Here is an 11,909-nt window from a genome sequence, read left to right as displayed (position 1 = left end):
TGAAGGATGTCCAGCGCCTCAACGGCTGTGTAGCCGCGCTGGGCCGATTCATCTCAAGGCTGGGGGAACACGCCTTGCCTTTCTTCAGGGTAATGAAGAAGAAGGGCCCAATTGATTGGACCCCTGAGGTTGAGGCGGCGTTCCAGGACCTCAAGCGGTACCTGAAGTCGCCGCCAATCCTCGTCGCCCCCAAGTCGGGCGAGCCGCTGCTGCTATATCTAGCGGCGACTAACCAAGTGGTCAGCTCAGGACTTGTTGCCGAGAGAGAAGAAGATCTCCCGGGGGCTAAGCTTGCGGGGCAGGGGGCTGAATCAGCCCCGGCAACCGCCTCGGACCCGAGAACCACCAACAAGCCGGCGGCAACGGCACCGCGCAAGCGGCTCATACAGCACCCGGTGTACTTCGTAAGCACGATGTTACGCGACGCCCGCACGCGGTACCCGCAAGTGCAGAAACTCTTGTTGGGGATTCTGCTTGCATCACGCAAGCTGCGCCACTACTTCCAGGCGCACCGCGTCATGATGGTGTCAGGATTCTGCCTCAAGCGGGCCCTCACCAACCGTGAAGCCACCGGAAGGGTGGCCGAGTGGAGGATGGAGTTGTCGGAGTTCGATCTTCACTTCACGAACACCAAGAGTATCAAGAGTGCTGCTCTGGCTGATTTCGTTGCAGAGTGGACCTTGACGGGCATAGAAGAAGAGGAGCCGAAGACCAGCCTGCCCGGCAAGCTGGACGAAGGCCACTGGATCATGTACTTCGACGACACTTTCAGCCTGCAGGGAGCTGGCGCCGGAGTCATCATTGAGTCACCCACGGGAGACCAGCTGAAGTTCGCCGTCCAACTCGACTTCCCCAACTCCACCAACAACACAGTTGAGTACGAAGGGTTGCTCGCCGGGTAGCGGGCGGCGATTGCCCTTGATATCAAGCGCCTGGTTGTTCGCGGGGATTCCCAACTCGTGATCAACCAGGTCAACAAGGACTATGACAGCCCGCAGATGGCAGCGTACGTGGATGAAGTCCGCAAGCTAGAACACAAGTTCAAGGGTTTGCGATTCGAGCACGTCAAGCGCAAGGATAACTTCGCGGCTGACGAACTGTCCAAGCGGGCAGCAGAGCGTTGGAAGGTCCTGGTGAGCGTGTTCTGGCACAAGCAGACTGCGCCTTCAGTCACTCCCAGGCCGGCTACTGGGGGAAGCCCCCCCCCCCCCCCCCCGCAACCGAAGGAAACCCCGCAACAGCGGAGGTCCATGCCGCCGATGTGGCGGCATGCGTGAGAAGGGAAACCCCGCCTTGGGCAGTGGACATCGCCCGCTACTTCAAGGAGGGAGCCCTCCCTGAAGACGACGTTTCCGCGGAGCGCGTTGCCCGGCAAGCCAAGATGTATGCTCTGGTAGACGGCGATCTTTACCGGAGGCGTGCAAATGGAGTAAAGCTCCTTTGCGTGCCCCAAGACGAAGGGCGCACACTTCTGGAAGACATACACCGGGGCACATGCTCGCACCATGTGGCCTCCTAGGCTCTAGCTGGCAAGGCTTTTCGGCACGGCTTCTAATGGCCTACAGCGCTAGCCGATGCCGAGCAACTAGTGAAGCGTGCGAGGCGTGCCAGTTCCATGCAAAGTAGAATAACCAACCGGCACAAGCCCTGCAAGTCATTCCATCCTCCTGGCCGTTCGCGGTTTGGGGGCTGGACATCGTCGGCAAGTTGCCGAGAGCGGTTGGTGGCTACGAGTACTTGCTCGTGGCCATCGACAAGTTCTCCAAGTGGGTGGAAGTGGAGCCAGTGCGGAAGGTGACTGCTCAGGCAGCCATCAAATTCTTCAAGGGCATTGTGTGCCGGTTTGGTGTGCCTAAGGGCATCATCACCGACAATGGCACACAATTTACGAGTAACGTGTTCCAAGCCTACTGCGAGGGCATGGGCACCAAGATCCACCTCGCTTCTATTGCTCACCCGAGGAGCAACTGACAGGCTTAGCGAGCCAACGCAGAGGTGCTGTGGGGATCAAGACGAGAACCTTTGACAAGCTCAAAGCCCACGGGGAGCACTGGGTCGAAGAACTCTAGCCCGAGCTGTGGTCAATTAGGACCACACCTAGCCGGGCAATGGGCCCTTGTCTACGGGGCAGAAGCGGTGCTGCCCATCGAGCTCAAGCATGGATCCCCTCGGGTACACGCCTACGGCAACCATAGCCAACACGAGCAGAGGGTTGACGATCTTAACTTCATCAAAGAACTTCGATGCCGGGCTGCTGTACGAGCTACATGCTATCAGCAGGGACTCCGTCGTTATTATGATAGGCGGGTCCGTACCCGGGAGCTCGAGGTCGGAGACCTTGTCCTACGTCGGATACAAGGAACGAAGGTCGGGAATAGTTTGCTCCGAAACGGGAGGGTCCCTTCCGGGTAGTGCAGGTGACCAGGCGGGGGGTTGTCCGGCTGAAAACCGAAGAAGGCTTGCCGGTGCAAAACAGTTGGAATTTTGAGCACTTGCGCAAGTTCTATCGGTGAAGCGGCGGAGCCTGACCCACGGGTGATGCTGCTGCTGCATGCCTCTCGAACTAGTCTAGCCGGGCAACTCCCGATTGTAATCCGCTAGTTTCTATGAATAAAGATAAGTTTTTTCCTCTGGATTTCAAGTTGTCTCGATTTTTGTATGTTCTTTCTTCAGTCTCCTGCCCTAGGTGCACAGAAGGCTCTTTCTATCCTTGCCTATGAGCAGGGGGCTGCCGGAGGCTCAAAAACGTAAATCCCATCGCCGGATCACTCTGGCACGGGGTCGTGCCGTTGCCGGGATCCCCGCAACACGCACCACGCAGTACCTACGTCTTGGGAAAGGAAGAGTGCTCACACCCACGTTTTCTATCGACCCTTCTGTGCCCGGGGGCTGGGAGGCAGGAGGGTTGTCTGTGCTGTGCCCATTTTTTGTGCATTTCGAAAAAAAATTGCAGCATCTCGGGCTTGGTGAGAATCTGACATGCAGGATGAGGATAGGGATCGGGCACACAGTGATGCTCGTGGAGTACTCACGGGCCGTGTCATCTAGCGGGGAGCCACTGGAGCATGGTGACCGCTTCAAGGTTCCTACCGCAGGAGGGTGTCGCCACATGTGTCGTGGTAGCTCGGCGTGCGCAGCGGCAAGATTCTTCGCCATGCGTACAAAAAGGCATGGTGGCCACGGAGCAACTCGGAGCAAAGCTAAGGAGATTGCTACAGAGGCAAGGGAGGGCGCAGAGACACGGTGGTGGTGCATGCCATCCGAGCTCCGCACCGATGGGTGCACTGCACCGTGCCCCTGCCGCATCCCTCCAGCAGGCAGTTCCAAGGCAAGGGTTGCCACGGAAATGCTGTGGGGGTGCATGCTATTAGTGCTCAGCGCCAATGGGTGCACTGCCACAGCGTCTCTGCCGCACCCCTCCATCAGGCGTTCCAAGTGCAAAACTGATGCGTTCGGCAAGAGAACAGACAACTAAGTGCATTATCTTAGACGCCTAGCTTTTCTAGTACTCAATGCTGGCTCGTTGGTGTGGGTCGGGTCTTGCATGTGGCTAGAGTGTTAGAAGGACGTTTGCGGGGGGAGTGCGCTCCTCATGCGGCTTGCGGGTCCGCCCTGTGGGCGCGTGCTTGGGAGTATCTCACCCGCAAGCGGAGTGGCTCGCCGCTGCTACTTGGCCCAAGGTTGGCACTGTGGGTCCGTCCCGGGTCCCTTGTCTGGTTAAGTGGGTAGCTCACGAGTCCCCGGCAACACAAAGCATAACACACGAGGACAAGAAGATCCACCCCGCGAGTCAATTTCAGGGACAAGTACCAAGTAGAACCAGAAAGCGAAATTGCTAAAAGAGTAGCGAATGATTATATGGACTAATAAAACGATAATTGTTCAACGGCGCTAAGCGCGCCACTTGCAGGAAACAAAAGGAAAAATAAAAGCTTGTAGGGGACTAAGACGGCTAGTTGTTGAGGGCTTCCGCTGGGGGCTCCGGCCCCGGCTCCGGCTTCCTCTGCATCCGATCCACCACTTCATCGACGAACCGGCTTACCGCCCTGGAGTGGGTGGCACCGTCCTCGCTGTCCGACCACGCGTCCAGCAGCGTTTTGAAGGGGAAGTCGGGGTGGTGGTAGTACACCCGGGGGAGGATCGTCTCGGCAATCTCCTTGGCGCACGACGCTATCTCCCCGTCGCAGAACTTGGAGATCCACATGTCCAACGCCCCGAGCTTCCCCACCATGTCGGAGAAGAATGGGATCAGGGTGCTGACGTCCGTGTCGTCCACCTTCGCGGCCTGCAGCTCGAACCTCAGCAGCAGCTCGCGTAGGGCCTGGGCGATCTCGTACAGCTTCTCGGTCTCCCTCCGCCGCTGCTCCGCCAACTTGTCGGGTCGGCGGCACTCGCTGAGCTCCGATTCCCCCTCGCTCTCCTCGGCCACTCGCTTCCCACAGGCTGCGGGTGGCGGAGGTTGCGCCGCTCGAGTAGGGGAATCGGACATCAGCCCCCACCCGTATACATCCACGCGGGGCGAGACCACAGCTGCAGCAGCGCGATGTGCCGGCTGATGTACGTGCGTGCCACATCAAGATCAGTGAGCCCCGCTAGTCGCAGGGCCTTGATCCTCTCGACGATGGGGAGGAGCTCCGCATCGCGGCTGTAGCGGTCCCGCCGACTGTCGTTGCTCACCGGCAGCTCGGTGGGCGCGTAGATGAACTCGTCGGGTTCCTCGACACGAACCCAGCACCAATCCGCGCGCCACTCCTTCTCGATCTTCTTCTTCGTCTGCACGAAGAACTCCGACTTCATCTTATCGCGGGCCCGGAACACCACCCCCGACGACATCGCGCCTGATTGCTCGACGCGCGGGTAGAAGTAGTGCCGGAATAATGCCACTGACGGCATCACCCCGACAAACCCTTCGCAGAGGAACTGGAAGACGGCGAGAAAGAAGAGAGAGGTGGGGTGGAGCTGCGCAACCCGGAGCTGGTACGCCGCCATGAGCACGTGGAGAAAGAGGGAGTACGGAGGTACCAGCCCGGCGAGGATGAAGCGGGCGAACACCCGGAAGTTGTTGTCCTGGTGGTCGCCGCCGGCAGGGAAGACGAGCGTCTCGCCGTACGCATTGAATGGGGAAGCGACGGCGTGCCGGATCTTGTCGAGCCCCTCGCCGTTGTAGCCGGGCTTGAAGAAGGCCCGTGTGACCCTCAACTCCCGGTTCTTCTGGTCCTTCTCCGAGAGAGGCTTCTTGGGAGCCTTCTCGCCTTTGTCGGCCGAAGAACTCTTGGAGCCTTTCCCTCTCTTGGGGGCTGTGGGCACCATTGGTAATGTGGGCGGAGACTAGCAGGATTAAGGGGCGCAAGGAAGAATGGGGATGAGGAAGAAGGGCTGGGGGCTAAGTGTTTGCTCCTCAGCACAGCGGTGGGGTTTTATAATACCCCGGCGCTGAGCAACAGTCGCATCCGCACCCTACGGGTGCACTGGGGATAACTAAGCTTAAAGAGGGGGAATGCGGGACGTGGCCTTAACCACCTGCGATTAAGGGGAGGTTAGGGCGGAAATCTCGCCCCCACCACTCTGCCCGTAACGGCGGAATCCTTGGAGTAACGCATAAACGGGAACCTGAAACGCCTCGGGACCCACGCGTCGGATAAGGGCGTAGCCCGGCAACCGACCACGGGTGATTTCGCCCGGGAACAGGCGTTGCCGGCCCACATCCAGGGGCTACTGTCACACCAGTGGCACCCGGGGTACCACAACTGCTTGACGCGTGGGTTGCCTCACCTGCTCCCCGCAAGGATAGCACCCTAAGCAGCACCGCACAAGCTGCCCGGCAAGTCACCAGCCCGGCAGGGCTAGCCGGGCTGCGGGGGTTACCCTGGAAGGCGACGAGAGAATTCCCGCCTGGGCGCCCCCCGGGAAGGTCACTTTCCGGGGAGGGCGTTCCCGGGCACAGGCACTTACAACAGGGACAGTACCCAGCAGGCAGAGCATTGACGCCACGTGGCCGCCCGGCAGGCTCCCTGTGCGCAGCGTTGGTCAGGGCGAGGAGTGTGGTTCTGAAAGAAAGGTGATTCCCCGTCCAGTCAGCCCACAGTGACTGGCCCACAGTGAATCTAGGGCACGTACCGCCCTAGTTGCAGTGCTACGTACCATGCATACAAGCCAGCGCAGCAAGGGCAAGCTGCCTAGGGTCTTTGCTCAACACTTGTCACCCATACACCGAGGCACGTGTGGCATCCCCTTGAGTATAAAAGGAGAACCATCGCCAACGGTCAAAGGGTTTGGTTCTTACTAGTTTTAGCCCAGAAATAGCAAGTAGCACTTAGCAGGAAAGGGGAGAGCGCTCGGGGACTCCCCCGGCAACTTGTAAACCCTAGTTCATTGGCTAATACAAGCTCAGAAGCAGGACATAGGGTTTTACACCTCAGGGTGGTCCGAACATGGGTAAACGGTCGTGTGCATCTTTATGCTTGACATTGGCCTCGTCAGCGATCGCAGGAGCGATCCCCAACGCCCATTGCCGAACCAAAAAGGGGGTGCCTCGCATCCCCGGTGTCTAAGCCCCAGGCTACGACAACTTAATATGGGACGAAGCGAGTAGAATTTTTTTGAGGCAATCACCGGTGGGGGGGGGGGAGAGTCCCCACCTGAATATATTACTTCAAGAGAGTAGAAATTACAGCAGGGATGAGAAATAGTCACGCCACAGACCGGCTGCTATTTTCTTTTCATGGCATCTTAGCCTAAAGAACCACAAAGTGATCTCCTGGATTAGTGATCCAATAGCAACGGGAGGAGGGAGATCTTCATTAGAGAAAACCTTTGCATTTCTTGATTTCCAAATGCGCCAAAGTATTGCTAGTAGCATGGAGGGCCACATTTCCTTCGGCAGATCAGTAGGGGGGGTGTAGGAACCAAAGATCTTCAAAGTCCAGGTTCATTGGGTTCATGTGGAGTGCATCCCAAAGATGCATCGCCATTGGGCAGCAGAAGAAGAGGTCCTGCCGGCCCTCAACCAGCGCATGGCAGCGAGCACAGGAGGCAGAAGGAAGGAGGGTTTTGTGCGGTAGATTAGCCCTTGTGTTTAGCCTATCCCGGAAGAGAAGCCAAGCGAAGATCTTCACCTTGTTGGGCACATGTGAATCCCAAATCCACTTAGCGTTCTTGTCTTCCGGAGCCGCAGTGATAGCCAGGTAGGCTCCCCGGGTGTGGACAGTGGAGATCCATCTTTGAGCAACCGAATGTTCGGGGCTTCAGAGAGAACCACGACCTGCAAAACATTTCGCAAAAGAGCAAGCTCCGCCAGGGCAGCCAAGGTTAGTCTGTTCCGCAAGCTAGCGTCAAGCCCCTCATCCAAAATGTGCCTAACAAAAGCATTTGGCTTATGGTGGTGTGAGAAAATGGCAGGGAAAATCTGAGCAAGTGGTTGAGGGTAGGATCCAAGAATCTAACCCAAAAAAAGTAGATAAGCCTGATCTAACCTTGCAAGAAGTAAGTGACCTAAGGAGGTCAATATTTTGCATAATAATTTTTGTAAGGTGTGAGGTGGGAGGATTTTGTGAAAAAGTATTTGGCCAACAATTGAGGAGCCATTGCTTCCATGGCAGGTGCTCTGAGTGTAGGAATCGGAAGGCAAATTTCAAAAGTACACTCGCATTCTGCACTGACAGGTTTTTAATTCCCAAACCACCCGCTAATTTAGGTAAGCAGGCGTTGTCCCAAGCAATAAGACATTGGGCCCCGGAGCAAGAATCCTTGCTGGCCCAGAAGAAAGCCCGCCTAATTTTATCAATTTTTAGGAGCACCGATTTTGGTACTTTGAAAGATGACATGAAATAGGTTGGGAGAGAGTCAAGAACAGAGGAGACAAGAATCATCATGCCTCCTTTTGAGAGTAAGGAGGATTTCCATCCCGCCAAATATTTGTCGCATCTCGAGATAACAGGTTGAAAAGCTGAGGACGGAAGTTTGCAGGGAGAGAGAGGCAGACCGAGGTATGTTTGTGGAAAGGAATGCAAGTTCATGCCAAGCAAGGAGGCCAAAGTGTTGGCTTCGGCATCTGACACATGAAGAGGGACAAAACTAGTTTTTTGGAAATTGATGGAGAGACCAGTAGCTTGTGCAAAGTCGTCAAGAATACGTTTAATTTGGACAGCAGCCGAGGTGGAGGCTTTAGCTAAAATAATCGTATCGGCTGCATACTGAAGGACGGCGCAGGGGTGGTTTGGGAGGATAGGGTGGATAATATTCCCCTCGGAAGAAGCGCTCAACAGTAGGCGCTGCAGGACGTCTGTGACAATGATGAAAAGGTATGGTGATAGAGGGTCCCCCTGGCGCAGGCCGTTCCTGCACTGAATCCAAGGTCCGGGGACGCCATTTAGCATGACCGCCGCCTTTCCAGACTGGAGAATGGCAGTAATCCAGTCACACCACCGTTCTGGGAAATCCCTCGCACGTAGGATCATCAGTAAGGATGCCCAGTTAACAGAGTTAAAAGCTTTTTTGAAGTCAATTTTTATAAGCATGGTTGGCATGTTTCCTTTGTGGCAAGCAGAGAGAAGATCAGCTGCGTACACGAAATTTTCGGAAATTGATCTTCCTGAGATGAAGCCTGTTTGGTCGGGGTGAACGAGTAGAGGTATTAGAGTCTTCAACCGGTTAGTCAGTAGTTTTGCAATTGCTTTAGGTGGGCAATTCTGAAGGGAGACAGGGCGAAAGGCGTCAAGAGAAGTTGGGCTATCATGTTTTGGCAGAAGGACGGTTAAGGCTCTATTTAGACATTCCAAATCCACATCGAGAGCGTGGAACGATCTGAAAAGGTCAAACATTTTTGATTTGACCGTGGGCCAAAATTTTCTGTAAAACTCGGGCCCAAAGCCATCCGGACCGGGACTAGCATTCGGATTCATCTGAAGGAAGGCATCCGTAATTTCTTGGTCAGAGAAAGGGGACTGCAGAGATCCAAGTTGAGGGGCTTGGAGATCGAGATTCCAGGAACAGGGAGAAGCTACTCCAATAATTTCCTGGAAGAAGGAGGTCAAGATGGCGGATTTCAGGTCGTAATCTCTAAATTCGGAGTTACCAATTTTGAGCAGGGGGATTTTGTTTTTACGGGACCTGTGAGTGGCCAAAGCATGGAAGTATTTTGAGTTTTGGTCGCCAAGGATGACAGATTTAATTTTCGCCCTTTGTCTCCATTTGTGGACCTTTTCTTGGATCGCCCTTTGCAGGGCAATGATAGCTATACATCGTAGCTGTCGTTCAGGTTGGGAGAGCGAAACAAATTCCTCCCTGAGAGGTCCAGGAGGTTTATCACCAATTTGCAATTTGCCTTCCTGACATGGGGTGGTTTAAGGGTTTTTTTCCAACGTTTGAAAGCTGACCTGGTCCTTTTTGTGGCCACTACAACCGTTGTAGCGGCAGAAGTAGAGTTAAGGGAGGATTCCAATTTTGAGCAACTAAGTTTTGACAAGACGGGACCTTTGTCCAAGAGTTTTCGAAACGGAAGAGAGGGGAGAAAGGTATGGACGTGGAGATGTTAATAAGGAGGGGGACATGATCGGATGTGAAACGTGTGAGAGAAGAGAGATTGAAATTTGGGAAGCAAGTGTTCCAGGCATTATTTATGAAGACCCTATCAATTTTTTCAAGAATCGGACTCTCTCGATTATTTGTCCAGGTGAAGCGTCTATCGAGTAGTGGAAGCTCTAAAAGGGCAAGGGCATTAATAGTGTCATTAAACTTGTCGGCCTCCGCCTGTCTGAAGGAGCCCGAGTTTTTATCTTCATGTGATCTTAATAGGTTAAAATCTCCCATTATTATCCAAGGGGTTTGGGCATCGGGAGCGTCATTTGTAAGAGCAAGGAGGAAATCATCTTTGAGAGAGTGATCGGTTGGGACGTACACATTGGTTATCTTAATTGGAGATGGGTCAGCTAAAGTATCGACAAAGTTTGAGAGACAATAAGACTGTTGAGTAGATTGGGAGATGTTGAAATGCGAGGAGGAGAAAGCAGAGACCATTCCACCCGCCGATCCAACAGCAGCTTTGAAATTGAAGTGGTCAAGAGATCGCGGGAGGAAAGAATAGGCTTTGAAAGGCGTAATATCCGAGAGTTTTGATTCTTGGATGAGAACCGCAGAGGGATTAAGTGAGAGTAGCTCGGAGAGCACATTTGCGCATTTCTTGTTGTCACCTAATCCTCGAACATTCCAAGAACAGAAGGTAAACGAGACGGAACTAACCATAAAACGCATGATAGCACCTGCGTAGCTGAGTACTTGGTTCAAATATTACAACTAAACGGTAAACATGAAGGAGGTCCCGAAGCCACGTACAATGAGGCACAAAATGCACCGATCGGACAAGCACCCAGAAGGCACACAAAAGGACACTAACGGCAACAGCATGAGATCTCCGGGCAGCACGATAGGTAGTGGGCGGCGATTCATTATGATCACCGGAGGCCGCTAGACGGCGATGGGCAGCGCAGCTTGGAAGGCAGATCATGGAGCACGGCCAGGCACCTGGGTGGAGCCAATGGACGCAATCTCATCCTCAGAGGCACCTATCGTGCTGCCCGGAGATTCACGCGCCAGAGCACGCAGGCCAAGGATGGAGGGCGGCTCCTGGTCTTCGAGGAGGTTCACGCGACGGAGAGCCCTGGAGAGAGACTTGGAGGTGCTGGGGTCGTCGAACGACAGAGGAGTAGAATAGAGTATGGGCAGCTGACCATCTGGAGCGTTGGGATTGGCAAAACAGTGGATTATGCCCACTGTTCAAGGACGAGCAAGAATCGGCTTCACACATCCTTTTCAAATGTTGTTTCGCATTTCGGATCTGGTGCAAGATCAAAGACTGGCCGGGGCTGTTTCCTCTCCTGCTGAGCTCTTGGACCAGCATTCCTAGCTCAAAGAGTGGTGGCTATACAATATCTCTAGAGTCAGGACCCAACGAAAACGACCGCTTCACTCCTTGTGCTTGTTATGTGGAACAAATGGATCGAGCCCGACCTGGTATTCAAAAATCAGTCGACCACTCTACTCATCATTATGGGGGAGAATCAAGACCTAGGCCACAAATTCGGTCCTGGCCGGTACAAAATTCCTAGATGACAGTCCTAGAGTTTAGCTTTTTTTTTGCTCTCCACCACGTAGTGGGCGGCACCCTGTTTTTACTCTGTTTGTCTCTTGTCTGATCTCCTTAATTGATGAACTGCAGCAAATATCTTTTTTTGAGGGAAAACACAAATTTTATTAAATAAAAGGAATAATTATAGAGCTGATAACAATTATCAGACAAAAGCTAGAAAAAGAGGCTATCTAAAAGAGTCAATCCAGGTCTCAAACTAGAGTATTTCTTTCTTCTAGCTCGGTGGAAAATGAGATTCAGCTCATCTTTGAAGACCTTTTTACATCTGAACAGTGAGGGCCTGACATTATTGAAGATGCACTCATTTCTGACCGCCAGATGCTCCAACAGACGAAGGCAGAGATTTCCATATGAAATGGCAGCTTGAGCTATCTTTGACCCTCCACAAAGTTCAGATGAACATTATTATGTGGAGTAAACCTGGGGCAGATATATATATCAAACACGTGAGTGCAAATGGGCAGTGGAAAAAAAGATGGTCCCTCGTTTCCAAATGCAAACCATTGCAAAGGACACAGGTGTAAGATGGCATGAAAAAGTTCTTGTTTTGAAGCATGTCTCTAGTGTTTAACCTGTCGATGAGAAGAAGCCAGGCAATTGCGGCAAATATTTTGCTCCCTCCAGCCGGAATTACTTGTCGAAATATTACATGTATCTAACGCTTTTTACACATAGATACATCCGTATTTGGGCAAATTTGAGACAAGTAATACCGGTCGGAGGAAGTACCTCTTTTTCGTAGAAAAGAAAAAAACCTTTAGTTAGT

The sequence above is a fragment of the Brachypodium distachyon genome, chromosome 2 (genome assembly GCF_000005505.3).
Source record: "Brachypodium distachyon strain Bd21 chromosome 2, Brachypodium_distachyon_v3.0, whole genome shotgun sequence".
Taxonomy (NCBI): Eukaryota; Viridiplantae; Streptophyta; class Magnoliopsida; order Poales; family Poaceae; genus Brachypodium; species Brachypodium distachyon.
Note: the sequence above shows the minus strand (reverse complement) of the source record.